This window comes from Euprymna scolopes, chromosome 31, assembly GCF_053919585.1.
Source record: "Euprymna scolopes isolate OS-2025 chromosome 31, ASM5391958v1, whole genome shotgun sequence".
In the NCBI taxonomy this organism is placed as follows: Eukaryota; Metazoa; Mollusca; class Cephalopoda; order Sepiida; family Sepiolidae; genus Euprymna; species Euprymna scolopes.
Genome location: NC_136512.1, coordinates 22302536 through 22330457, shown reverse-complemented (window position 1 = coordinate 22330457; position 27922 = coordinate 22302536).

Sequence of the window (27922 nt, the reverse complement as noted above, 5' to 3'; positions counted from 1 at the left end):
ATTTCGGTTTATAAACGTCAACTTAACACGCTTCATCTCTTCACGTGGTCGAGATGGTTAGGTCGCAGGGTGTATTTTTTTTTCTATTTCCTTTCCACCTCCACGTCAAAGGTTTGGGGTTCAAGCCTACCTTTCTACTAAAACTTTTTTTTACACCTCCAAACGCCCGGCCAACGTTTTTTTTTAAACAGGGTTGTTTTGATCTACCCCCACCAACACACACCTGCAAACACCCGGGCAACGCCTGGTGCCCCTCTAGTATAACATAAAATATAATAAAATAATGTTAATAATAAAATAATAATAATAAGAAGAAGAAGAAGAAAACAATAATAATGCAATAATATTAGTGATAATAATTTTACACATGTCCAACCCGAACAAAGCATATAGCCACTTGAACATAAAGTGGTACTACCAGGGACAATATTTACGGTATATGAAAGTTTAGTTTAAGTTGCAGTCAAACTTCTGCATTACAATAAAGCGGAAAGCATGACGAAGATTCAAAAATATAGTAGCTCTAATAAAGAAATTTTTACAGTAGGAAGTTTTTAATATATTACTACTACTACTACTACTACTAATAATAATAATAATAATAATAATAATAAAAGGGATGTTGCAATAATGCAAATTCATTTACAAATGTTACCAGAGGAGGTGAAGAGCACTGGAAAACTGGCGAGACTTGTTGTCACTCATATTCCAGAGAACACCACAAGCTGTTTTCACGGAGATATCCTTTACGACCTATGTGAAAGGTCGTTGTGAGTTAACAACAACAACAACAATAACAAAAACAACAACAACAATAATAATACTTCTGATTTCGTTTATCAACGTCTCCTGAAAAGAGATGGGGTTCATTTCCACAGGAGTTCCCTCAATCCCGGCTCCAAAGCAGGAGCTTCAAAGATCAAAGCTTTTCTAATACCTACAATAGCAGAAGTCTGAAGGCCGCCTAAAACATCGGGGATTCATAGTCTTTTCAAATGTCCTTCCAGACGACTTGATACTACTCCTAGCGTACAAACTACGACCGGGATTATTTGTGTTTTAATCCCGTGTATACGCCTTATCTCTAATGCCAATGGAGCATAATTGCTCCATTTTTCGTTCTCTTTCTCTCTCACGTTTCTGTCCAAGGGTACTGAAAAGTCTACAATCTGCCAGTTTTTTTAAACGTTTTCAATGAAGACCAGATCAGATGATTGTGTTCTAATTGCTTGGTCGTTATGACATTTTCACTTCATCACAGCACCTCCTCAAACCACTTTCCAGCATACTTTTCCCAACCTTCTCACAGACTTCCCATAATATCCGGAGTTCCAGCGATCTGTGACTTTTGCGGTACTCTCTTTGGGCCAATCCCCCACACCCTGCTGCAAGGTGCGCAAGTGACTCTGAGGCCTTACCACAAACCTGGCATTTTGTAGCCACTTCCTCTCCTAATACCATTTTTTTTTATTTTAACTGTCGTGTTCCTAACGCCTGCTCTTGTGCTGCACAATCAAAAGCTTAAGTACTCTTAGCCAGATACCCAGCTCTAAGCCATTGCCATGATCTTTCAATAAACACTTCTGCTATATTCTGGAAGAAATTCCGTGCATTTTCTTTCTAGCCAGTTCCTCTGCCGTTTTTTTTTTATCCATACGTTCCACATAATCAGCCTTGGTCTCAAATACCTCCACTTCATTGCCCACGACATTGGGCATCCACTCCTCACTTCTAAACACACGCTCCTTCAACATTTCCTCACTTCTAACACAGTCTTTTACATTTTCAGTCCTCTCCCGCCATATTTTCGTCAAACGTGGAATATACCAAACATTGCTAAAATTTTGTCTGTTTTGATATCCCTGGCATGGAACTCAAAACACTGACTTCCCGTGCATTCACCGCTTTCATTAGGTTTCCTCCATATAATTTTAACTTCGCAATTAGTTTAACTATTCTAAGTTACTCCTTCCTGAATTTGTCAGACAATTCTAAAATTCCCGCATTGTATCTCAAACACTGACTGTCCGTGCATTCACAGCTTTCATTAGGTTTCCTCCATATAATTTTAACTTCGCAATTAGTTTTACTATTCTAAGTTACTCCTTCATGAATTTGTCTTTTATCTCTCTGTTCATGATGTCTATACCCTCAGAACTCCCAAATACTTATACCCTGTATCTCCTATTTCTTTCATGATGTCTCAATTTGGCAGCATTATTCCATTCGAATGAACCTTTACTCCCCTTTTCATCACTAGCATCGCACATTCACGAGCTTTACCAATCTTTCCATTTTATTTTGATTTCTATCGAATATCTTCAAATCATCCATAAACAGTAGATTGTCCTGGCGTCTACCATCAGATCCAAAGTTATACCCCAGCTTCCCACTCTTCAAGAAGAGGTTCAGTGGTATCATTATCATAATAAAAAGAAGTGGAGATAACGAATCTCTATATATAGACAACATATAATGCCGACCTTCACCAGCACTCCTCTGTTTGCTGTCGGCACTTTTTTCTATTGAGCCATATTATTGATTAAAAGCCCTACCGCATTCCTAGTAACCTTCCTCATCGATAGTGTTTCACGGATTCATGAATGAGGAACACATTCCTTGATAGAGTACAAAATATACTTCGTGGTTTGGTAGGGGATGCCCTTTTCTCTTCTTTGCAGCCTCTCTCCCACAGAAGAGACGTTGCGAGCCTGTCTTTGTTTTATCGTAATTTCCATGGCAAGTGCTCATCTAAGCTCCAATCTCTCGTCCCCTCCCTCGCCAATATTTTACGAAAAACACCCGTCTGGCTGAAATTACTGTCAAAAATTTTCCCCACTCTTTATCTGTGTCTAAATCGAAACGTAGATTCCATGAGCAGAGCTTCTTTCTCAGAAGTGCACGATTGTGGAACTCTCTTCCGTTCGCCTGTCTCCTACCTGACTACAACTTGGATGGTTTCAACTCCAAGATAAACAAATTCCTGACAAATCGCCCCCTTAAGTAAGACACTCTATCAAATCTCCAATAATAATGATTACTACAATACTATCTCATTGATTACTGTACACGCAATAACCCTTATCCCTGAGTGGCCTCCGGGCCTTCATAAGTGATGACCCCCATGTAAAAAAAAAGTCTTTCTGTAATCGATCCATGCTACACTCCTATTCCTCTTCCTCCTCTTTGCACCCTGCATTACTGCCTTATCAATTATAATTGCTCCTTGGTACCCCTCGACCCCTTCCGGCATTCTTTCTGTTCATCAGGGAAAACACCATTGCTCATAAGATGTCTGTAATTTTTTTTCTGCAAAGATTACGGTTAATAACTTCCAGATTAGTGGTAGACATGTAATTCGTCTTTAATTGCTGGCAGCTTTTCTTTTTGCAGGATCCTTCCAAATCAGTATTTCCCTTCCCTTAACAACCAAATCAGGGACCTCTCACGCCTCTGCGGCCCTGTGTAGGGCAGCAGCTATAGGCGAATAAAGGCATTGGAAACAACAACAACAACAACAACAACAACAATAACAACAATAATAATAATAATAATGATATTAATAACAATAATAAAAATAATAATAATAATAATAAATTCCAGTATAAACCAATGGCCACTTCCAGCGAGAATTTAATGGTATGAGGCTGCTGCGATGACGCAAATTTATTTGCAAATGCTATCGAAGGAGGTGGAGAGAACTGGACATCTGAGGAGACGTGTTGTCACTCAGCTATCGTTTGTTGACTTGCGTGAAAGCTCCATGTGAGCCAATAATAACATTAATAATAATAATAATAATAATAATAGTAATAGTAGTAGTAGTAGTAGTAGTAGTAGTAGTAGTAGTAGTAAAATGCTAGAAATGATTTCCAACCCAGAATAGATTTACAGTTTGAAAATTTAATTTAAAACAAATATTATGAACAAATTTTTAAATGTTCTCTCATAATCTTAGCGGATAAAACAGAAATGTAATTCAACAAAGGCAAACATTTATTTCACTTGAAGAGTTGTTACTGCTAATGCATTTCTCAATTTCTAAAAATAAAACAATATCAAGGAAATGCCCGTCGTAAAATAATAAAAATAAAATGATAAAATTACAACAGAGTAATGAAATGATAATTACAAACTACCACAACTAATCCTCCTACTCCTACTACTACTTCTAATCGTAGAAAGAGGGCAATTTTTATTGTTAATATTAGCATCATTATTGTGACTTTTATTGTTATTCTTATCATCATTATTGTGATTTTATAATCTAATTTTTATTATTGATAAAAAATAATAATTGAATAATCGGAATGTAATAGTGACCATAGGTAATAATAAATAATTAAAATAATAGTATAATGAAATAATAAAAATTAAATGACAATAACAAATAATAAAAACATATTACTAATAATATAATAAAAATAATAATATAATAAGAGGAAATACTATTAATCAAAAATAATAAAAAAATATATTGATTATAATAAAATAATTAAATAGTTATATCGTAATTGCATGATAATAACAAAATAATAATAAAAATAATAATAATAATAATGATAAGAATGAATAATAAAGGAGAAGAATAAGAAGACAACAGTAGTAGTAGTAGTAGCTAAGTAGAAGAATGAAAGGTAATGTTGCAATATTAAGCCCGCTTTTTCGTGAATCTTGCTCGACGGAGCCGCCAATATAAACCTCTTGTATAAATTTTCGTTTTACTACTAATATATATACTGTATGTGGATGATTATATATATATATATATATATATATATATATATATATATATATATAGTCATCCACATAGAGTACTGTTTCGCTGTTTCACAGCTGATCAGTGCGGCTACCTCAAGCCAGGATTGAAACCCGACCGTCTGTACGACAGTCAAGGCTCCTAACCATTACGCTATTGGCGGCTGCTGAGCGAGTCGTGAGTTTAACGATGTTTTCACATCGTCCGAAATACCTCCGCTCGATTTGTTTACACAAATATAATATAAAGCTGAACGTCTGTGTGTGTGTCTGGTCACGAATAGGCTCCTATATGGTTGACTATTATAGAAAACTGATCACATATAATGATAGAAGAGGTATCGAGACACAGGAATGGGTATGTTTTATCTGCTATAATGATGATTCGTTAAAATTGTGTGGTCTGCGTACGCGCCTGGTCCACAAAGTATGGAAATATAAAATAAAAAAAATAAAAAAACGTTTACAATAACGTGTACGTTTGATAAGTCTGTTTTAACTTAATTAGGAATGGTATAATAAAATTGCGGGGTCTGCGTTCGCGCCTGACCTTCATAGAATGGAAATAAGCACAAACTTTAATAACGACTTTTCATATCTATCTGCTGTATACTTTGATAATTATGTTTCAGTTTGAAGAAATATGGTATAATAAACTTATGGTGTGTTCGTTCACGCCTGACCTCCATAGAATGGAAATATGTCACAAAGTTTAACAAGGTTTTTTAATATAGATCCACAGAATATTGTGATAAGTGTTTCAGTGTGAACAGGCATTGTATAATAACTTATGGGGTTTATCTATTTTATTTTTTCTTTCATCATATTTTGCTTTGGTTTTGATACCCCCAAATTCGAAGCTACCTCTTTACAACCCTTCCTTTTCATAACCTATCATACATTCATAAATCAGAGTCCATTTTCTGTAGGTTGTTTTTAAACCCAGTCAACGACGGGTACTTTTGCTAGTATATATATATATATATATATATATATATATATATATATATATATATATATATATACAACAAATATTCATTATTTATCATTAGTACAAGCAATTAATAATTAAGTTTTAAAAATACAAAACAATCGTTTGGGAATAGGAAAGTAAGCTCAATTTTTTTTCTCAATTCTGAATACCGATTCTGATAACCTAAAATGTTCTGATTATCCGATTCCGATATATCGTCCCAACACTACTAGATACTCAACAGACAGAGCCTGTTACGGATGTGCTGAGACGCATCTAGCGAAATAGACGTCTATTGCGTTTGCGCGTTTATCGTGAGGATGTTTTCCACATTACGGACGAAGCTTTTGATCGGCATTAGCTGACACTACTAACAAATGTATCGGTAATCATAAAATTAAACACATGAAAAATAAAATTCAAGACAGAATAAATGGAAATGGCAAAGAAAACGATTATGCGAAAAAAATAAATTAAAAATTACATAAAAAATTTAACAAAATACAAAAACAGAAAAAATTAGAGCGACGCCATTGATGAAAGTAATTTTTTGAAAAATGCAGATTTTATTGTAAACGATAAACGAGTTTATTTCCCATTTTTAATTTTTCCTTTTTTTTTTACAAATTATTTTAAGAAAGTCTTTTTTCTATAATTTGTATATCATTATTTTCGAATTTCTCAAACTATTTTTCTTTAACAAATTGATTATCAATTTAAAAAAAAAATTCAATTTTGAAAGAACAAAGTGCATTCAAACTGAAAACGAGACCAGCCAGGAGCCTCGTTTTCGATTAACTATTTCATTTAGACACTCATTTTTTCCTCCTTTTTTTTTCTATTTCTACTGTTCAAATTGATGTTTTTGTTTTTTAAAAAAAAAATTTCAGGTTTCAATATTAGTTTGCTATCATTTCCTTTTTTGTTTTGTCTCTATTTTTTACCAAATATTTTTAGGTCACATCTTTCAATCAGCCTGGCTTGGTATTGTAAGCAGTAATTATATAATATTCCAGGCAGTGGAGAATAAAACAAAAATATATTACGTTTATAAAGAACGTAAGAGAATTGTGTCATAAATTATATATATATATATATATATATATATATATATAGTAATTTATAAAATATATATAAGTTACTAACTAGCTCTACCTACGTATTGAGCACGTGTGAAGTAAATACTTAAAGTTTACGCATAAATCTATACTTTCATATATTAAATTCATGTGAGTAAATGAAGTAGTTATATATATATATATTTATATATATATATATATATATATATATATATATATATATATATATATATATACTTCAAATAAATGTAGTGCTATATATCTACTGGTATACAAATCCAGTTATTATCGGTCTTACAAAATAGTATTGGCTGTATTATTTTATAAAGAAAACTCCAGTTATATGAAAATTGCTCAATAAAGCAGATAGAGCAAATAAATTATAATTCAGTAATTTAAATTTTATGATATGAACCGGTTAAATTTCAAATCTAGAATTTTTATTATATGCAAGGGGAAGAATACATTATTGACAAAACTTCATATCTAAATTGTACGCTACCTTCTAACGTGAGAGTTTTTGATAGCAGAAAAATTCTCACTTTAGGATTTACCGTACAATTTGGATATGAGGTTCACTATCCTTTTCATTCTGAACCAATATCTAAGTTTAATTACTTTATGATTTAAAAACTGTTAATTATGATTATCTATATTTATTGCATTTAGCAAATTAGGTATAAACCATTTAAAATATTTGCTAATAGTTTTTCTTCTAAAGAAAACGTATAGGTTAAGGAAAAATACTTACTGAAATGTATTCTTTGTCTTGCATAATATAAAACTTCAAGATTTGAAATTTAACTGTTACGCATCAAAAAATTTAAATTACTTAATTATGGTGTATATATATATATATATATATATATATATATATATATATATATATACGTGTATATATATATATATACACGTATATATATATATATATATATATATATACGTGTATATATATATATAACTACTCAATTTACTCACATAAAATTAATATACGAAAGTTTAGCTTGATGCGTAAACTTTAAGTATTTACTTCAAAAGTGCTCAATACGGATGTAGAGCTAGTTAGTAAGTTATAAAATATATATAGCGAGTAAGCTATACTGAATATTCCGCGTTTCATCCACTCTAGGACTCTTCAGACTTATGCGCGAATTCTGTGGAATATATGTGCGTGTGTGTGTGTATATATATATATACACATATATATATATATATATATATATATATATATATATATATATATATATATATATATAGGTTGCTACAAAATATTTGACGTCATTTCGTAGGTCAAGAATTTTGACAATATTCGTTGAAATGATCTGAAGATTTCACAGCTTGTAAAAAAAAGTTCAAGATTTCATGGTTAATGTTTGACGTTTATATTTTTACGGTTTAGAAATGCCGTCACTCAAGACCGTGCAGAAAATCTGCGGAAAATGCACCAATTAGTAAACAAAGTTGGACATGTCACAAAAAAAGTTAAAGAGACATGCTGCTCATGTAGGACTATAGGATCTAGACGGCCATCAATATTGGAAGAAAGTTCGTGCAACATTCCTGGGAAGTCCCCGGATGTTTCTAAGAAAAGGAAGCGTGAAATTCCAGATTTCTCGAACAACAGTTTAACGCGTTCTGAAGAAACGATTGCAAATAAAAACCTACAGTTTGAAGCTTGTTTAGGCTATAAACGAAGATGAGAAGCTACAACATAAGGAATTACGCGTTGATACGCTAGAGAAACTTAAAAAACAAAGAGTTTGGTGAGCGTTCAATTTTTAGTGATTAAGCCACATTTCATACGAATGGCAAAGTCAATAAGCATAATATTCACATTCAGGTTTGAACGAACTGTGAACGGGGATTTTTCTCTACAAACGCTTCAGAACTTACAATTTGATCAGCGCATTGAAAATGAAGCTTTCATCTTCATTTTTAAACATTTTTCACCTCACTGAAAACTCACTGTACGGAGTTATCTCAGTGAGAATCTGACAGAGAGATGGATCAGGCGTAGTGGCGAGGAAGATGATTTACTGCTGAAATGGCCACCATGATCACCTGACCTGACACCACGTGATTTATATCTCTGTGGTAATGTTTAAGGACTTGTCTATGTCTCCTTTCTTCCTGCTAACGTTGCCGAACTAAAGCAGAGAATCACTGCTGCACTGGGGAAGGTCATCAAAACACATGCTGCAGCATGATTGGCACAAGATTGATTACCGACATGATGCGCGAAGAGTCACGGGTGGCGCTCATATTGAGGTGTGTGACAATTATGAAATCGGTCATAGAATCTACATATCTGTGTTTGTTCTTTAAAATATTATAAAATAAATAATAATAATAATAATAATAATAATAATAATAATAATAATAAAATTTACGATGTGCAACATAAAGTTTGTGCAGTAATATACATTGAGTATTTACCGAGATATTGGCATTTAAAATGACCTACACTTTTTGGGGACACCCTATATATATATATATATATATATATATATATATATATATATATATATATATATATATATATATATATATACATTTCTGAAAATAATATATATATATATATATATGAACAAATGATTAATAAAACATGTTAAAAAACATCTTGAAAAAGAGTTAAAAACATATTTAATTTTAAAAAGGAAGCACAAGATAAGTGGATAGTCCTTAATCCGCGGAGTTTCGAAGAAATACTCTCTTTCTCATCAGAGAGCGGGAATTAGCAAAATGCGTGATCGAATGTTGGATGTAAAAGTATTTAATGAAACCACAAGTAAGTCACATATCTTACTTGGTTAACAAAAGGGTTAGGTAAGGGGAATAGGAGGTCAAAGAAAAAATGCAAAAAAGATTTCACATGAATGGATAGTCCGGTGAAGGGTAAAAAATCCAAGGATGGTAAAATCCAAACACGGTCAAATTAAAAACTCCCAATCCAACAGGTAAGTTCCTGTTTATATATATATATATATATATATATATATATATATATATATATTATTTTCAGAGGTTTACATATGATAAGTAGGGCTATGACAGGAGAATATTCTTATTGTTTTAACTCTCGGGTATACATTCGGCACAGATAGACACAGTTAATTAATCGAGAACCACATCACTCTATCTAAAAACATATAAGATATTAACTGATATATACTCGAGAGTCAAAATAATACAAATAATATTCTCTTGTCATGGTGCTAATTATAAGTCATTGGTTTCAAGCCTGATATTAGGGGAACGTCTTAGATCACAATATATAGCTCTCTCCAGCCGATCTATCTCATCTGTCGTAATAAGAAAGTAACGGTGACTTATTTTCTCTAAAATTCCGAAAAAAGAAACAAATATTAAGCTAATATTTTATATGATAACGCACTCTATTATCTGACCCCAGGGCTTGAAAAGCTATTTATATTATTTATTTATCATGTAAAACTAAGCTGCTCATCTTTAACAATTACAAGAAACCTTTCCACCTCCGCTAATCCATGACAAATAGGACCCTACCTGCAATATTTGCGGGCAATATGAACTGGAACAAATACATAGAGGGCATGGCAAAGGCTGCTGCAAAGAAGGTGGGTTCCCTCTATCGAGCTAGAAGACTACTCACGCCTGAGAATATCCTGTACCTTACAAGGCAACCATTCGCCCATGCATAATCTATTGTTCACACATCTGGGGGGTGCATATATATATATATATATATATATATATATATATATATATGTGTGTGTGTGTGTGTGTGTGTGTGTGTGTGTGTGTGTGTGTGTGTGTGTGTGTGTGTGTGTGCATATATATCTTTTCAAACCCTGTGGTCAGATACTGTGTCCACAGATATCAATTGTAATGTTTAAGAGAGGGCCTTACTCAAATATAACATTGGCCACAGTTATTCATAAATCATTTAGTATCCTGAGTCTGACATATAACGTGACCTTCGTGACACGCCCAGCTTGTGGTAATTTGATCCGGGTCACAGTTCACTGGGTGTATGACGCTATAATGTTCGCTGAAGTGGGCAATTCTTGTTAGTCGTTTCTGTATTCAAAAATGATAATTTCTCCTCGTTAAGATGTGCGGCGTCTCTCTCTTAGAAAACGTTGACTGCTGTATATTTAATTACTGTAAAAGATATTATCAACTACATTCCAATAGACAGAGAGGAAGGCCATAAACAACTATAAGAATTGTGACAGAAAGATGAAAGAAAAAAAAACCGACATGTACCATTTGGTTCGTGCTATGATTTTATATTCTAAACATCCGGGCTTTGATCTGAAGTAACATTATAACCTAAACGTTGTTAACCCCCTATCTTTGGTTTTTATGGTCGTTTATTTATTTGATTTTTTTGGCGGCGACTACGTTTACCATCTACTTTATCAAGTTCTATCTATTTATTTATTTATTTATTATGTAAAACTAAGCTGCTCATCTTTAACAATTACAAGAAACCTTTCCACCTCCGCTAATCCATGACAAATAGGACCCTACCTGCAATATTTGCGGGCAATATGAACTGGAACAAATACATGGGCATGGCAAAGGCTGCTGCAAAGAAGGTGGGTTCCCTCTATCGAGCTAGAAGACTACTCACGCCTGAGAATATCCTGTACCATTCGCCATGCATAATCTACTGTTCACACATCTGGGGGGGGGTGCATCTACCACTAGTGTCTCCCTCTTATATGAAGTCCAAAAAAGAGTTGTCCAGCTAATCAGTCTCACTTTATCAACTAAGCTCCAGCCCCTGTCGCATCGCTGCAATGTTGCATCACTGTGCCTGTTTTACAAATATTTTAATGTAAGTGTTCTGATGAACTCGTTTTACTTGTACCCCTCCGACGTACATATCCCCGACAAACCCGATTAGCAATAAGATTTCACCCCTTTCATTGTTGATATCCCTAGATTCCAAAAACCTTTCTATTCTAAGAGTTTCTTTCCCTCGAACAGCTAGACGTTGGAATTCCCTAACTGTTGCCTGCTTCCCTGGCTATACTAATATGCCAGAAGTTTAAGTATAATATAAACAAATATCTTATTAATCTTTCGTAGACATGAACCCAAATAGTAGACCCTTACGTCCAGTTGGCGATATGCTTTGTAAGGGGTGAAGATGAGTAAGAAAAAAAAAATGGTCAATGGATAAAACAAATCTGCTGAACCAAAAAAATGATGAAAAAAAAAAAGTAAAATACTATAGTCAAGACATACAGTAGAGATTTTACGATATTCCAGATAGTATAAAGTCGAGAAAAAGTTATTGTGGAATTTTGAATTGTGATTTCAAATGATATATTTTCAAATAAGTTTTCGTCATAATACATTTATATTGTGGAGACGCCCACTAATTAGCATACGTGGGTGAAAAGATGTAGATAAAGGTATCAAATCAGCAAGACCAGGGAGCTGTGTTCGAACGCCGGATAGGCAAGACGCATGTGCCGGTTGCTCCATTAAAGACTTTGACACATCCTCTGCCGGACAATCTTCCAACTGCAGTACAACTGCACCTTTGTAAATATGTATTATGTTTTCGTCTTAATATATTTGTTTTACCTTTACTTTCTGCATTCGTGTTGTTATTGATACAGACACAACAATTTAATTTATATATCACTAGCAAGCCATCCAACATTGCTCGGTCAGAAGATGCGCTTAAACGTGACATTTTGAATAATAGAGATTTTGTAGTTATTTTTATATTATATTGGACCCAATATATATAGTAACGATTTTAAAAGTTAAAAAAAAACAAATGACTCGTGCGCCATCATCGAAAATCGAAACCAAAACTTTTAGCTTATAATGTACTTTATCTTTTGACGTTAATACCTAATCTATGAAGACACGTTTGCTGCAAAGCTACAAATTAAACCATTAACCAATAGCTAGTACCTTACGCATGCCCTCGTTAGTAATGCTGTCGTTCGACCTTCACCTGATAAATGATATTTTTTTAAATTTAAACATTTTGCACTGATTTTCCGCGGCTAAAGCCCAAATATAAATTTTCGCGTGGGTTTGAGTACCCTATATATAAAGTTTCATATATGTAGACAAAAAAACTGACAGACGAGTTTAGTAGGCAATTTTTGTTAAACAAAAATATATATGAATGCATAATTATATATAGAAAGAGGTTTGTGTTTTCTATAAGTTTTTTACGCAAATATTTCGCAAATATAAATCATGTAGACTATCTGCATGAATAGAATTACAGTTAAGGAAAGGTGATCATTCCATAAGAAAACCGAAGAAACTAATAAGGAATCAATTAAAATGACTTTTTAAAGGCCATGCAAATGGGCTGGATGTTTTTTGCAGGTAAATGCATTTCCACGACTCATATATATTAAAGTAGTATTTTCTTTTTAAATAAATAGAAAAATGCTTTTAATATGAATAGCAATACACGTTAAAAATATAGGAACATATATAAATTAATATATCATTTTAAAGAGCGATTTTCGCTCAATCTAATCGTTTAAATTGCAATCGTTTTAATACAATTGTGTCGTACTTTCAAAACGTTTAATACAAGATGAAAAAAAAGTTCGCACAAGTTTCTTTTTCCAACTCAATCTTGAAACAGCTTGCGATATCAACGAAGCATTTGGCGCAAGAATCACTACTGAAAGCACAGCATAATTCTGGTTTAAGAAACTTTTTGGCGGCAACGGGAGTCGTGAAGATGATGAGCGTAATGGTCGGTCCTCGGATGTTGATAACGATCAATTAAGAGCCTTAGTCGAAGTAAATGCGCGCACAACTGTTCGAGAACTTGTTTCTGAATTGGACGTAAAATACATGACGATTTTCAACTACTTGAGAGAAATTAGAAAAAAAAAACATGCTAAACGGGTGCCTCACGGAGTTAACTACAACCAAAAGAAACTCTGATATAAAGTGCCAGCGTTTTTATTCAACAGGAACGACCCGTTTTTCGACTGGGTTGTGACTTCCAAAGAAAAGTGGGTTCTTTACGACATTCAGCGAATCCCCGCTCAGTGCTTAGACGCTGATGAAGCTCCAGGACACTTCCCGAAGTCAGAGTTGTACCAAACTAAGATTTTGCTGACTGTTTGGTGATCTGCAATCGTTCATCCATTAGAGTTTTTTGGATGCAGGCAAAACCATTACGGTGGGCAAGTACTATGAATAAATGAATGAAATGCACCAGAAACATCGACAACAAATCCTCGCATTAGTCAACAGAAATAGCTGGATTCTCATCAACGTTTTACAAGGTCATATGATGGGGCATTATCACCATAAGTTTCTTTCATACCATCCAAAGTCTCCTGTGGTGTGCGTCTTTTCAAATACAAACACCGGATCTCTGCTCTACATTCAACATGCTCCATTTAACACCTGACTCAGTTCAAACACCTGTAAAAATAAAACCACAGTTAGTTCCGAGCTGTAATTTGCCACATAACCCATAGAGAAATAAATCATGGCACATGCAAAATTTCAGCTAAATCAGACAAGTGGAAGTGGGTCAGGGGCATTACTTATTGCCAGCCCTTCGTAAATCAATTGTAATGAAGACTTGTGACAATTTCTCGGACCAAATAATTGATATATGTGTGTATGTGTGTATGTGTGTGTGTACGTTTTATATTAATTATTAATCATAATGATATATACACTTATATATTTATAAATTAATATTAAAAAAATATATATATATTAATATTAAAATATATATATATATATATATAATTTCTTTTAAATAGTGTAGACAACATAACTCACTTATCATTATTTCTCTGCCATACTACTAAGAAAATGAATATTTATATAAAAATAACCGGTCAAATTCTCTTTAAGCACAACAAAATTATTAAGATCACGCAATCGAAAACGCTTGAGAAAAATAGCCTTCAGACGATTGATTAGTTCCGTAATGCATGATTATCAACAGATACCAAAATAATTGCTCCTCAAACCGAGAAAATTGTCAGAAAATTAAAAAAAAACGAAAACTATGTCGCATTTTACCAGACATATATTATGCATACGTACGTATAAATACACACACACACACCCATACACACATACACGCATATATATATATATATATATATATATATATATATATATATATATAAATATATATATATATATATATATATATATATATATACAATCATGTTGGGTTAAAGTGTATGTATATCTTTGTATATATATATATATATATATATATATATATGTATATATATATATTATCTAACCATATGTATATATTTGTATATATATATATATATGTATATATATATATCTAACCATATGTATACCTTTGTATATATATATATTATCTAACCAGACATCCTTGTATGTATATATATATATATATATATATATATATATATATATATATATATATATATATATATATGACTAGATTAAGACACTGTGGTGAATCGTAAACGACGAAACACGTGTCAGTACATGATTATATTTTAAAAATAATATATATGTCGCTCCCCATTTAGAGCGTACCAAATTGGTCAAAAGGGAAAATTTATACCCAACTCGCATTTAGGTAAAAATGCACTTTTGTATAAATAATTGAATTCATTATAAAAATAATGTACCGCCAACAAAAACAAATGAAATATCTATCTATCTATCTATCTATCTATCTATATCTCTCTCTCTATATATATATACACACACACACATATATATATATATATACACACACATATATATATATATATACTAGAAGAAGTACTATATACATACACACACATATATATATATATATATATATATATATATATACTAGCAGAAGTACCCGTCGTTGACTGAGTTCAAAAACAGCCTACAGAAAATGGACTATAATTGATAAAAGTATGATGGGTTATAAAAAGGATGGGGTTGTAAAGAGATAGGTTTTGATACTGAAAAATTTTACCCTAAGCAAAATATGATGAAAGTAAAGATAATTCATAGCCAAGAGTGACCAACAAAATGATGTTTCCTTTAAAATAGAAAATTTTATATATATAATAATATAAATATACAAGAAATAAATGTTACCATAGTCAATAAAAGTTACTTTTATGGTCGAAAAGTTCATTGGCTTGTATTTTTAAGTAGTTTGTAATTTTTTTTTTTTTTTAAATTCACGAACCGGTTTTTAAAAAAAAATCAAAATGCAGCGACTTTGAAATGGAGAGCCCCGTTTTCAGTTTGAAGGAGGGGCACCTGAGCATTGTGTTAACAATTTAAGAGAGTTCCGTCAACGTAAGGACTATTTATAAACATATTTTAATGTTTGTCGTTATTTTGTACTTCAGGAATATTCGATTATGGCATGTGTAGTTTATATAAAAATTAATTTAAGTAGTTATCGCCTCAAATTTCGTTTTAATTTCGGACCGCTGAAATTATTTAAGAACTATTCCAAAACAAAACAAAACAAACAAACTCAACTTTTATTGACTATGGTAATATTTATTTCTTGTATATTTATTTTTTCGGTTAGTCGTTTGTTGGCTTCTCTGCTAAATACTCTTACTAAATAATATCGACGAAATATCGAAAAACAAAGAAACAAAAACAGTTTTGATAAATAATGAAACTTTACTTACTTTAGTAAAATAATCCGAAACAGCAAAATGAGATATTAAAAATGTAAACACGTAATTACTTTAGTTTTTTTTTTCAGAAAAGAACCTATATAAATATGAATAAGAAGGACACGATGCTCTTTTCAAGCAGGACAGCTTCGTTTGAGTTTTACAGTATTGAACGGTGTAGTATTGCGCCGTCGAATTCAGGGTTGTACAGGGTTTGAATTATGTAATGTAAAGAACACGCAGAAAGGGTTGTCATAAACTGAATTCCTTCTAGTACACTGACAAAAAAGCTTAAACAGATATATAAATAAAAATAAAAGGTTATGTAAATGTTTTTCAAAAGACACGTAATCACGTTAACAGGATTTTTTCCTTGTTTTGATACGATAACTAGTAACGTTCTTATTTTTTATTATTTATCTATTTATCTATTTTCGAAAGAGTGCCACGTGCGAGTGGAGACGGAAAAAAACAGAGTTATGCAAAATTTTGTCGAGAATTGTCTAAAGTTCCGACTTTTTTTTTTTTTTTTTGGCTTTCACTTTAATAAGAACGTGGATGATGATGTGAATTTATTCGACACAATATGATTCAACTCAAAAAAATAAATAAAACTAACGTGAATTAAGATTTAAGTTAAGGTAGTATTGTGGACCCTCCCTCAAAGTATTCTTATGTACATCTATATCAAAAACCCTTGTAAATGTTTTTTTTTTCATGTTTTATTTCCATACTTTGGGGGCCAGGCGCGAATGCAGACCCCACAATTTTTATGAATCACTGTTCTGCCAGATCAAATATACCCATTCCTGATCCTCGATACATCTTCTATCATTATATGTAATCAGTTTTTTTTTTAAATAGTCAACCATATATGAGCCTATTCGTGACCAGACACACACACAAACACACACATACACACACAGACGTTTAGCTTTATATTATATATATATATATATATATGTGTGTGTGTGTATATATATATATATATATGTATATATATGTACTGTTTTAGAATCAATCTTTTATTATTGAGTATTATATATTACGAGGAATAATTTTTCAGGTTGACTAATTTGCAAGAGAATATAATAAAAAATAATCGTTATTATGTCATTCGTCAAATTCTCTCTGCTTTTTGAACTTGATGATAAATGCCCTGAAAAGTCACTTCTGATTGATGCTTAGTTTTATAATATGCAAACGAAAGAAATGATTTGCAGCGATTTAAAATAGGCCCCTTTTTATATAAAATTGAACTCGTTTGTAAGTAAGAAAGAAATGGAAAAAAAAAAAAGAAAATAATATGGTGAGGTACACCCGGGCTCGAAAAAAACATATTTAATAAAGCTTATGTCTCAATGAAAGCAGCTGGTTCTCAAAATTGGAACATGAGCTTTACGTCGCCTGACGAGGACTTTTGATTCTTGCCACACACGTTTTCGAAACATGAAGACAGCTTTGCATCTAGTTCTAATTAATGATTTTCCCATATAGAAAAGCTTTAACTTGGTATATTTTTATTGTAAAATTCAACTTACAGTTTAAATTTTCTTTCTCTTCTATATATATATATATATATATGTATAAATATATATATATATATATATATATATATAAGAGAAAGAAAATTAAAACTGTAAGTTGAATTTTACAATCAAAATGTATTGTTCAACTGAATATTCTAAAAAACAATTTACAAAGTTCTTATTCTGCAGCGTTTCAAAGAATGCTATTCTAGTTTTTCTTCTCATCTGAGGACGTACAGACATCAGTAAACTATATTTGTAGCAATGCTAGAATTATCTAGTAAAGGTATCGTGTGAAACAGTAATTTATTGGAGTTATTAATTGCTAGAAAAAAGAAGTGAAAAAATATCGGATATATATATATATATATATATATATATATATATATATATATATATATAGTTATGTAGTAGAAATGGTAATTAATAAAAAATGAAGAACGTGCTCAATACTGTTGTAGAGAAAATATGCGTTTTATTTTTTATTACCGTATCTTTCTGTTAAGTTACATTATTGTTTCAGCTATCCGGCCGCTTTTTGGCCGTCTGTAGCGTCCTCAGATTTTTACTGTAAAACGGACGGCCAAAAAGTGGCCGGGTAGCTGAAACAAAGTTCTTATTCTGCGGCGTTTCAAAAAATGCTATTCTAGTTTTTCTTCTTGGGCGTCTGTAGCTTCCTAAGACTTTTACAGTAAAAGTCTAAGGACGCTACAGACGGCAAAAAAGCGGCCGGGTAGCTGAAACAATAATGTAACTTAACAGAAAGATACGGTAATAAAAAATAAAACGTATATATATATATATATATATATATATATATATATATATATATATATATATGCATATATATACATACATATATATATATATATATATATATATATATATATATATATATGCATATATATAACCTAACGCGCGTAATATTATGCGCGGTTTGTTTTTATATATATTGGGGGGAGGGCTTTATTGTATGTTTGACATAATCTATGGTAAGATAGAATCAAGGTCCTTGTTTTTGTCATTAGAAAATGGCAAACGGTGTTTATTAAAAAAAACAAATTTTTTCATAATTTTGGAGGTTTTAGCGTGATACTAAATTTTACTTTTTTTTACCCTTAGGGAGTAAAATTTTAACAAAATAAATGACGCATTTAATTGTTTTTCCAAATAAATATTTTACAAAAATTTACATCCACATCCAAATAAAAATTTCACAATTTAAAAGAAAATATTTTCCTTTCATTATTTATTTATAAATATTCTTATTAAAACAAATTTTGACGTGATTATTATGGCCGTATTTCCTTCTCTGGCTTAAACACATGCGACATACAAATATATGTACGTGATGTTGCCAAGTTTATCACAGACCTTGATTCCAATATAGCAACTGACCCCGACGGCATTCCATTATTAGTGCTAAAAAACTTCAACCACAATTAAGTCCCATACTTACAAAGCTCTTTAAACGTTGCATTATAATGAAATGCTTCTCAATACCCTGAAAAGTTCATCAGTATACTTGGTATTTAATAATTCAGGAGATATGTCATTACGCTCGCAGTACCGGTCAATCACTCTCCTCTGCACCGTGAATAAGTTGCTTGAATCTAGATGAGTAGAGAACTGGTCAAAAACCTTAGCAAAAATTACCTACTCAATGACATGCAATACGGTTTATGTTCTGCGAGATCTACAACTACCTTTTATATCAGACAGGATTAGCGAATCATTTGGCAGTGGACACGTTTTTAGAGGAATAGCTCTTTTTTATCAAAAGCTTTTGATAGAATATGACATCGTCAGCTATGGAAAATTTGGCCAGAAATCAAAACTCATAGTATTAACGTTGGTGTCCTTCCACGTTTATCCTAGGCTCAACTCGTTTCTTGATATTCATCGATGATCTCCCAAGTCACATTCTTAGATCATTCATAGACATTTATGCAGAAAACACCGCGATCTATGGCAACCCTTCAAAGGTCAGCAATAAGCAAGATATTTTTGATTTTTCACTCTTGATCTTGAGAACGTGATGCAATGGAGAAAAAGGGTGTTGGTTTATTTTAATGGATGGAACACCAAGCTTCTCTGTTTTCGTCATAATCGCTTTGACCGCTATCACGCCCCAATTGAAATGAATGGCTCTAATCTTGGGGAAGATTCACGCCTTGACAATCGTCTGGGACTGAACTTACCTCCTGATCTAAAGTGGAACATATACATAAGTAAGTTGCCAAAGTCGCTAGAAAATGGTTTGATCACTCTACTGCTCCAGATGGAATCCTCTATCTGTGTGAAGCCAGGTACGGATTAAAATGGAGTACTCTTGCCACATCTGGGCAGGGACTACTCAGCTCGTCCTATCCATCTTTGATGGATTTCAAACTCGGATTCGAAACCTAGCCTGCAACCTCTTTCTCGCAGAAGAGACCTTGCGAACTTTTCTCTGTTCTATCATTATTTTCATGGCAAATGCTTGACTGAACTCTACAACTTAACATGTGTAAAAACATGTGTACCATTACACTATGTCAATAAGCAAACTATAAAGCGATTGGCGCAACTAATCTACATAGACTAAGCTCTACATGTTTATAAACACTATTTTATTACATATATTATATATACAAAAGGTCTCATAAACGAGGCAGATTTTTAGACTTAGGAAATGTCGGGACCATTTGGTAGTACTTTAGAAATGATTATAAATATATGTGTAGTTTGTATATATTAAACAGAGTAATTCTATGATGCAAAGGTACATAATATAACGCATATAATCATGATGTCACGCAGTGTATGAGACGAAAACATGTCGCTATTTACGGATATTCACACTTACGAAAGTCATCTGTGTTCATATCAGATGAAGGTCATCAATGATTTCTCAAAGATAAAAGTAAGGATTAAAAAAAGAAATATATAAATTGGCATTTCTGCCGTTTTTATAAAGTCTTGAAACTCAGAATAATTTGCGTCGCGCACACACACACACATACTCACACACAGATACACACAGCCACACACAAACACACACATATATATATATTATATATATACACATATATGTATATATATACCAACATAGTTAGATTTCAAGATCCAAGTACGAAGGGCGTGCAATAAGTATTGCCCCTGACTCACTTCCAGTTGTCTGATCTAGCTGAAATTTTGCATGTGCCATAATTTATATCTCGCTTATGTGGCAAATTACAGCTCTGAACTAATTGTAGTTTCTGTTTTACATGTGTTTGAACTGAGTCAGGTGTGAAATAGACCATGTTGAATGTCGAGCGGTGATCCGGTTTTTTATTTGAAAGGACGTACACCACAGGAGACTTTTGATTAAATGAAAGAAACTTATGGTGATAATGCCCCATCATATGACCTTGTAAAACGCTGGCATCGTGAATTCAAACATGGCCGGAAGTCTTTGGTAACAGCTCCCAGACCTGGTCGCCCCCCTTCTGCCATTGATGAGGAACCTGTCCGTCAAGTTGAGGCTGCCATTTTGGAAGATCGGCGCATTACTATTCGCCAAATAGCCCAAGATGTCAAGATTAGTACAGGGGCTGTGGAAACTATCATTCATGACGATTTGCATATGCATAAGGTGTCTGCCAGATGGATTCTCGGGGTGCTCACACCATTCCATTAGCGAGAACGCGTCAAGTGCTCGAGGATTAATTTGGAGATGTGCCAGGAAGATGAGTCAAATGTTTTCAAAATACTGATTACCAAGGATTAAACCTGGTTCCATCTTTATGATCCAGAGACCAAAGTCCAGTCAATGCAGTGAAAGCACTTGGACTCACCACATCCAAAGAAGGCAAGGGTGCCGCCCTCCGCTTGCAAGGTCATGCTCACAGTCTTCTGGGACCAGGACGGAGTACTGATGACAGATTTCCTGGCAAAGGGTACCACAATTACAAGATCCTATTATGCTTCATTTTTTAGGAAATTAAGGGAAGCTATCAAAATCAAGAGGCGGGGCAAGATCAGCAAAGGTACCCTCCTCCTGCAGGACAACGCCCTGTCCACAACTCGCATGTCGCTAGATCAGAAGCACGGGCGTGTGGTGATGAAATCCTCCCCCATCCCTTCTACTCTCCGGACCTTGATCCTGACTTTCACCTTTTTCTAGCCATGAAGTTGTTTTTGAAAGGAAAGCGTTTCCCAGATGATACAGCCTTGATTTCTAATATGATGTTGTGGATGGAAGACCAACCTGGGGTGTTCTACAAAAACGGTCTCGAAGGCTGCATCAAACGATGGGAGAAATGCATAACTCTGGGTGGTTCCTATGTAGAGAAAAACTAATAACTGTGACAAGTTTCTTTTTTCTACTCCTATAAGAAGTGGGTCAGTGGCAGTACTTATTGCACGGCCCTCTTATTTTATTTTTCATGCAAAACATCTCCTACAGTATGTTAAAATTTCTGTACATCTTTTACACATCCGTTTCGTTATGTAGAAACAATTATTTATTAATATGACTATATCGATTATTTTCGTGCATACACTCCTTTGATATACGCAAATAGGAAACTATCATTGAAATAAAAATGTTTTGTTACTATATATATATATATATACTATATAGTATTTTTACTAATATTGTACAATATATACATATATTGTACATTTTACAATATATATATATATATATGTATATATATATATATATATATAAAATAAAATACGCTTCAAGTGCGCTTGAAAGCAAAATCCCAACACAATATAAAGAAAATAAACAAACGAACAAATATTTATTGTTTTTTCCTAATATTTCCTTCCAATTTGGCTTTCAATCGCACTTAATGCGTATTTTATTTCGTTCAAATTAAATCAACGTTTCTATAATGGAACTCACACACTTGACGTTAATCTCGCGTTGCCAACGCGCAGTTCCCACCTTTTTAAATAAAACAACTGAGAGACAACGCGCGGATCTTTACAAACAGACTTTTCTCTCCTCTACTTTACCACATGGCAAGAAAAAAAGCGAAAAAAAGAAAGAAAGAAACATAATGAGGAGTTTGGCTCCGAATTATATTTTAATTATAAATTTCAAGCAAGTAAAATATTTGTTTATTTTCCTTCTATTGCGTTGTGATTTGGCCATCAAGCACACTTGATGCGTATTTTATTTTATTCAAATCGAATCAATGTTGCTAAAATGGAACTTACACTCTGGGCACACATGCATACAAACACACCACACACACACACACACACGCACACACACACACACACACACACACATATATATTTATATATATATGTGTGTGTGTGTGTGTGTGTGTGTGTGATTACATGTATTAATATATATTTATAAAGTACTATAATTTAATACAATATGTTGTAAAACACTTTCGCAAGGGTTAAAACATATTTATATTTCAGGAAAGACAATTAATAAAAGGGATTGCCTTAATCCGCAGGGTTTCAAAAGAAATGTGGTCGTTCTCATCAGAGGAGAAGAGTTAGTAAAATGCGGAAAAAAAGTTTTTGCTTGTAAAGTCTTTAATAAAACTCCCGCTAGTATTTTAGAAAACATATTTTCAGGAAATTTTCTGCGAAGAAGATGGGCTACCTCCAACATGCTAGAAACCTATTCACAGCTGGCAATATTATGTATGCATTTAGATTCTTCGGACTACTGCTCTCATGTAAATTGTTACATTCACAATGTTTCGGTCGAGATAATCACCGACTCTCTTCAGTAGTCCCTTGTCAAACTTTTAGTCTTACTTGGGAACACTTTATTTGTTAAATAGGGGGTGGTATGTTTTTTTTCCGTCAGCCATGGCTAGCTAGGAGTTCGAAGTAATTTGTAATTGTATTTTGTGCGTCCTATGCACTGAGTACTGAACCTTCAACCCCCAAGATATTGTAGCTATACAACGAAATTTTACCAAGTATAATATCAATTTGGACATAATACGTACATGAGAACGGTAGTCAGAAGAATATGCCTAATACGAATAATGAATCATTATCTAAAAAATTCAGATTTTTCCCCCTGACAACTTGCTTCTGTCAAATACCTAATCTGCCGTGTTGTAACACGTTGTCGCTGGTTTCGTCAGTTCTTGTGGTCAAGCAGAAAGATTAATTCGAGACCTTCTCCACCCGCCTTCTCTACTGATTTTTTTTTTTTGCATGGAAGTCACCACTTATCAAGGCCCGGAGGTCACTCGAGGATAAGGGTCATTGCGTGTACAGTAATCAATAGGACAATATCGTAGGAATCTTTAGTGGTGGAGATCTGATAAAGTTTCTTACTTTAGGGGGGCGGTTTATCAGGAACTAATTGACGCAATCGTATTGGTAGGCAGATGAAAATCCGTGAAACTACCATCTCTTGACCCAAATAGAATCCTTGCATTTAAGCTCGTTGAAAAACTAGTTGGATAATTGTTAAAATAACAAACATTTATTAAGGGAAAAGCGAATGATAATCCTTGCATGTTGTGATTACCATCTGTCAGTAAAAGGGACTTCGCTTCACAAGTGTAGATTTTTATAGTTTAGATAGATTTACATATAAAGAAATAATTAGCATATGTAGAGAGAAACCATTACAAGAAGTCTCTCTCACTACCGATATCTATAACAAATAACTCCCTTCCTGAGAATTATTCCTTCAAACTCCTACGTGTAACATTCACAAGCAATATGAACTAGAGAAAATACATTGAGGACGTTGCGAAAGCTGATACAAGGAAGGTCGGCTCTATGGTGCTAGAAGACTACTAACGCCTGAGAAAATCCTGTACGTCTACGAGTCCACCATTCGGCCATGTATGGATTATTGATGTCGTATTTGAGCTGGTGTATCTCACTCTTGGATAGCATTCCAAAAAGAGTCTCTAATCTACTGTCGAACCTCATCTAAAAAATTATGAAAAGTATCCTGTATCTTTATAAAGCCGCCATTCGGTTATGGATGGATACTTGTTGCCGCATCTGGGATGCTGCATCTACCACTAGTTCCTCACTCTTAGACAGCGTTAAAAAGTGTCTTCAATCTGCTGTATCCCGATGTCTGTAAGTATATAATTCGAGAAAAAAAAGGCGGGGTGTATTCGTAGACTGGAACTTTGTCTAAGGATATCCATCGCATTCTTTTTGTATTTCGTCACGGTTCACAAGCAGAACCAATAAATAATGAAAAGAGAAAAAATGTAATTACGGTATTATTAAAACGGCCATTTTTTTTTAAATTTACAAATGAAAACAATTTAAGATTTTCTTGGTCCATTAACTCAGTTGCATAGAAAAGGTATTAATCATAAGCATCTCCTGTGTTTACAATAAATTTATAAAAATGTAAATTCTAAACTAAAATGCATTATCTTAAGTAGTGTTCGTTCATCTGACGCAGTCAACCATAAAAAGACCAAAGACCATTCGAGGAACAAGGAGATGAAATGATTTTTAACTGACAGAGGAGGAATAATATAAGAGGATATAAAAAGTTTAATGAAAGTAACTAAATTTGATTACTAATGAAGACGTTAATTAACACATATTCATAAACATTACATTTCGAAACTACCATATTAAAAACTAAAAGACAACAGACCATTTTGTTCATTGAAATTTTGTTCCATGTCATAATGAAAGAAGAAGTGTTATTTCATGTGGCACACAAAAAAAGAGTTCTTACTCTGAATATGTAAGAGAAGAAAACCAAACATTGATTCTTAGATTGGCACCTTTAATGCAAATGATATTATAAAGTAACTATAAACTATATTTTGTGATAAAGGGGCCTGAAAGGTAGTGTAGAGATCCCTAAGTTTGTCTTTTTGTTTATTAATCAAGAAACTGTGAACGGCGTTTTACGATAAATGCCAGGAGTACTCCGTTTTAAGGTGTATTCATAATTGCGAAGTAGGCGAAACATACTAGCAGAAAGACGAACAAAAACGGACGTCTTCTATAGTCAGGGGGAGCATCTAAAAGGCTTACTCGTGACGTATAAACGACAGTATCAACGGGCCTAACCCGTCTCATATCATCTCCTTCCAATGATGGGACCCTTACGCTGGGTTAGGCATACCATCCGCTCGAACGAGGCGAGCTCATCAGAGAAACTATCGATCCGGTTCCTCCTCTGGAACTTACTGGAAGAAGTGATGCAGCGGCCAGCTTAAAACATGTCTCAGAACGTCGTGTGTCTATAGAGGCAATACGCACAAAATTTGATGTCAGTGTGTGAACTGTACACACAAAAGGACTTCCACATTGCCTTTCAGAAGTTGGTGGAAACCGTACAGCAAGTGCATTGTAGCCGAATGAGATTATTTGAAGATAACTAGAGTTTCCTGTGTACTATCAATAAAAGTGCCAATACTACATAAGTATCTAACAATACAATATATTGAAAATTATAAAACCAGACAATTAACATACATAGTTATGGATATGCCAGCGACTACATGTAGGCAAACTAGTTTGCGTTAATTAATTACTTATTCAGTTTTATGGTTTCTTATAAGATAGTTAATTCTATTTCATCATTATGCTAAATTCTATATTTGTAGAGTTTATACATTCTGCATAATAGCGTAGAATTTCCGATAATACCGTTCTAGCACACGGACATAGTTATCAATATACATATATATATATATATATATATATATATATATATATATATATATATATATATATATATATATATATATATAGTAGCGTCCAAAAGTTAAGGAACGATGGATCATTTTTTTAATGGCTTCTAACGTTATCTATGAAAAAGAAAAAAAAAATTTTGGTGAATTTTCCAATGTTTAACAATGGTATTTAAAGAAAATAAAATAATTTTTGATTTTAATACGTATTAGTTTTTTTACATATAAATAAATTTAATTAAATTACAGGCGTCCAAATGTTAAGGAACGAGGGGAATTCATTATGAAAAAATAAAGAATCCTTTCAGTATTTAGTGAAAAGCCCCTTGTTTTCAATCACACTATGGCATCTTTTGCTGCAATACAGAACCAATCGTTTACATGTTATAGGTGAGATATTATTCCAAAATGTTTTTATACATTCCCATAAATCAGCAAGATCTTTTGGGTTTTTTCTGTGATCTTATCACCAATAATTTTCCAAACATTTTTAATTGGATTCAGTACTGGGCTCTGAGCTGGCCAATCCATAACGCAAATATTGGATCTATTTAGCTCTTCTAAAACTATTTTTGCTTTATGGCACGGTGCGTTGTCTTGCATAAAGATATCAGAGTTAGAAAGATTAGGTACCACATGTTCTCTAATCAATTCTCTGTACATTCGGGCATTAACTTTTCCATGAATTCTCACAAGGGGGCCAGTTCCTTTTGAAGATATCATGCCCCATACCATTATACTGCCGCCTCCAAATTTTACTGTACTTTTAACGCACTTAGGGGACAGTCTTTCTCCATTTTTTTCTTCTGACATGCGGTCTTTTGTCTGATCCGAAAAGATTAAATTTAGATTCATCAGTAAAATGAAACTTTTCCCATTTTTTTCTTCCCAAAACAAATGTTTTTTTTCGGCGAATAACAATCTAGCCTTTTTATTCTTAATAGAAATTAAAGGCTTTGAGTATGGACTTCTTGAAAATAATCCAACTTCGTTTAATCTTCGTGATATCGTTTGTCGGGAAATCTTGTGTCCAGTTTTGGATGTAAAATCCCGGGATATCGAAGCCGCAGTTTTAAAGCGATCAGAACGAGATGATAGAGTGATTTTTCTATCCTCCCTTTTAGTTGTTATTCGGGGTCGGCCCGATTTTTTCTTTTCAGTCAATGGTAAACCTTTTTTTTCTATTTTCAATAATCCGAAAACAACGCTTTTAGACCTTTTCAATATTTCAGCAATCTCCCCAATGGACTTTTTTTCATCATACTGGTCACAAATACGCTGTTTTTCTTGTACAGATAGCCTTTTCCGAATATTCGGA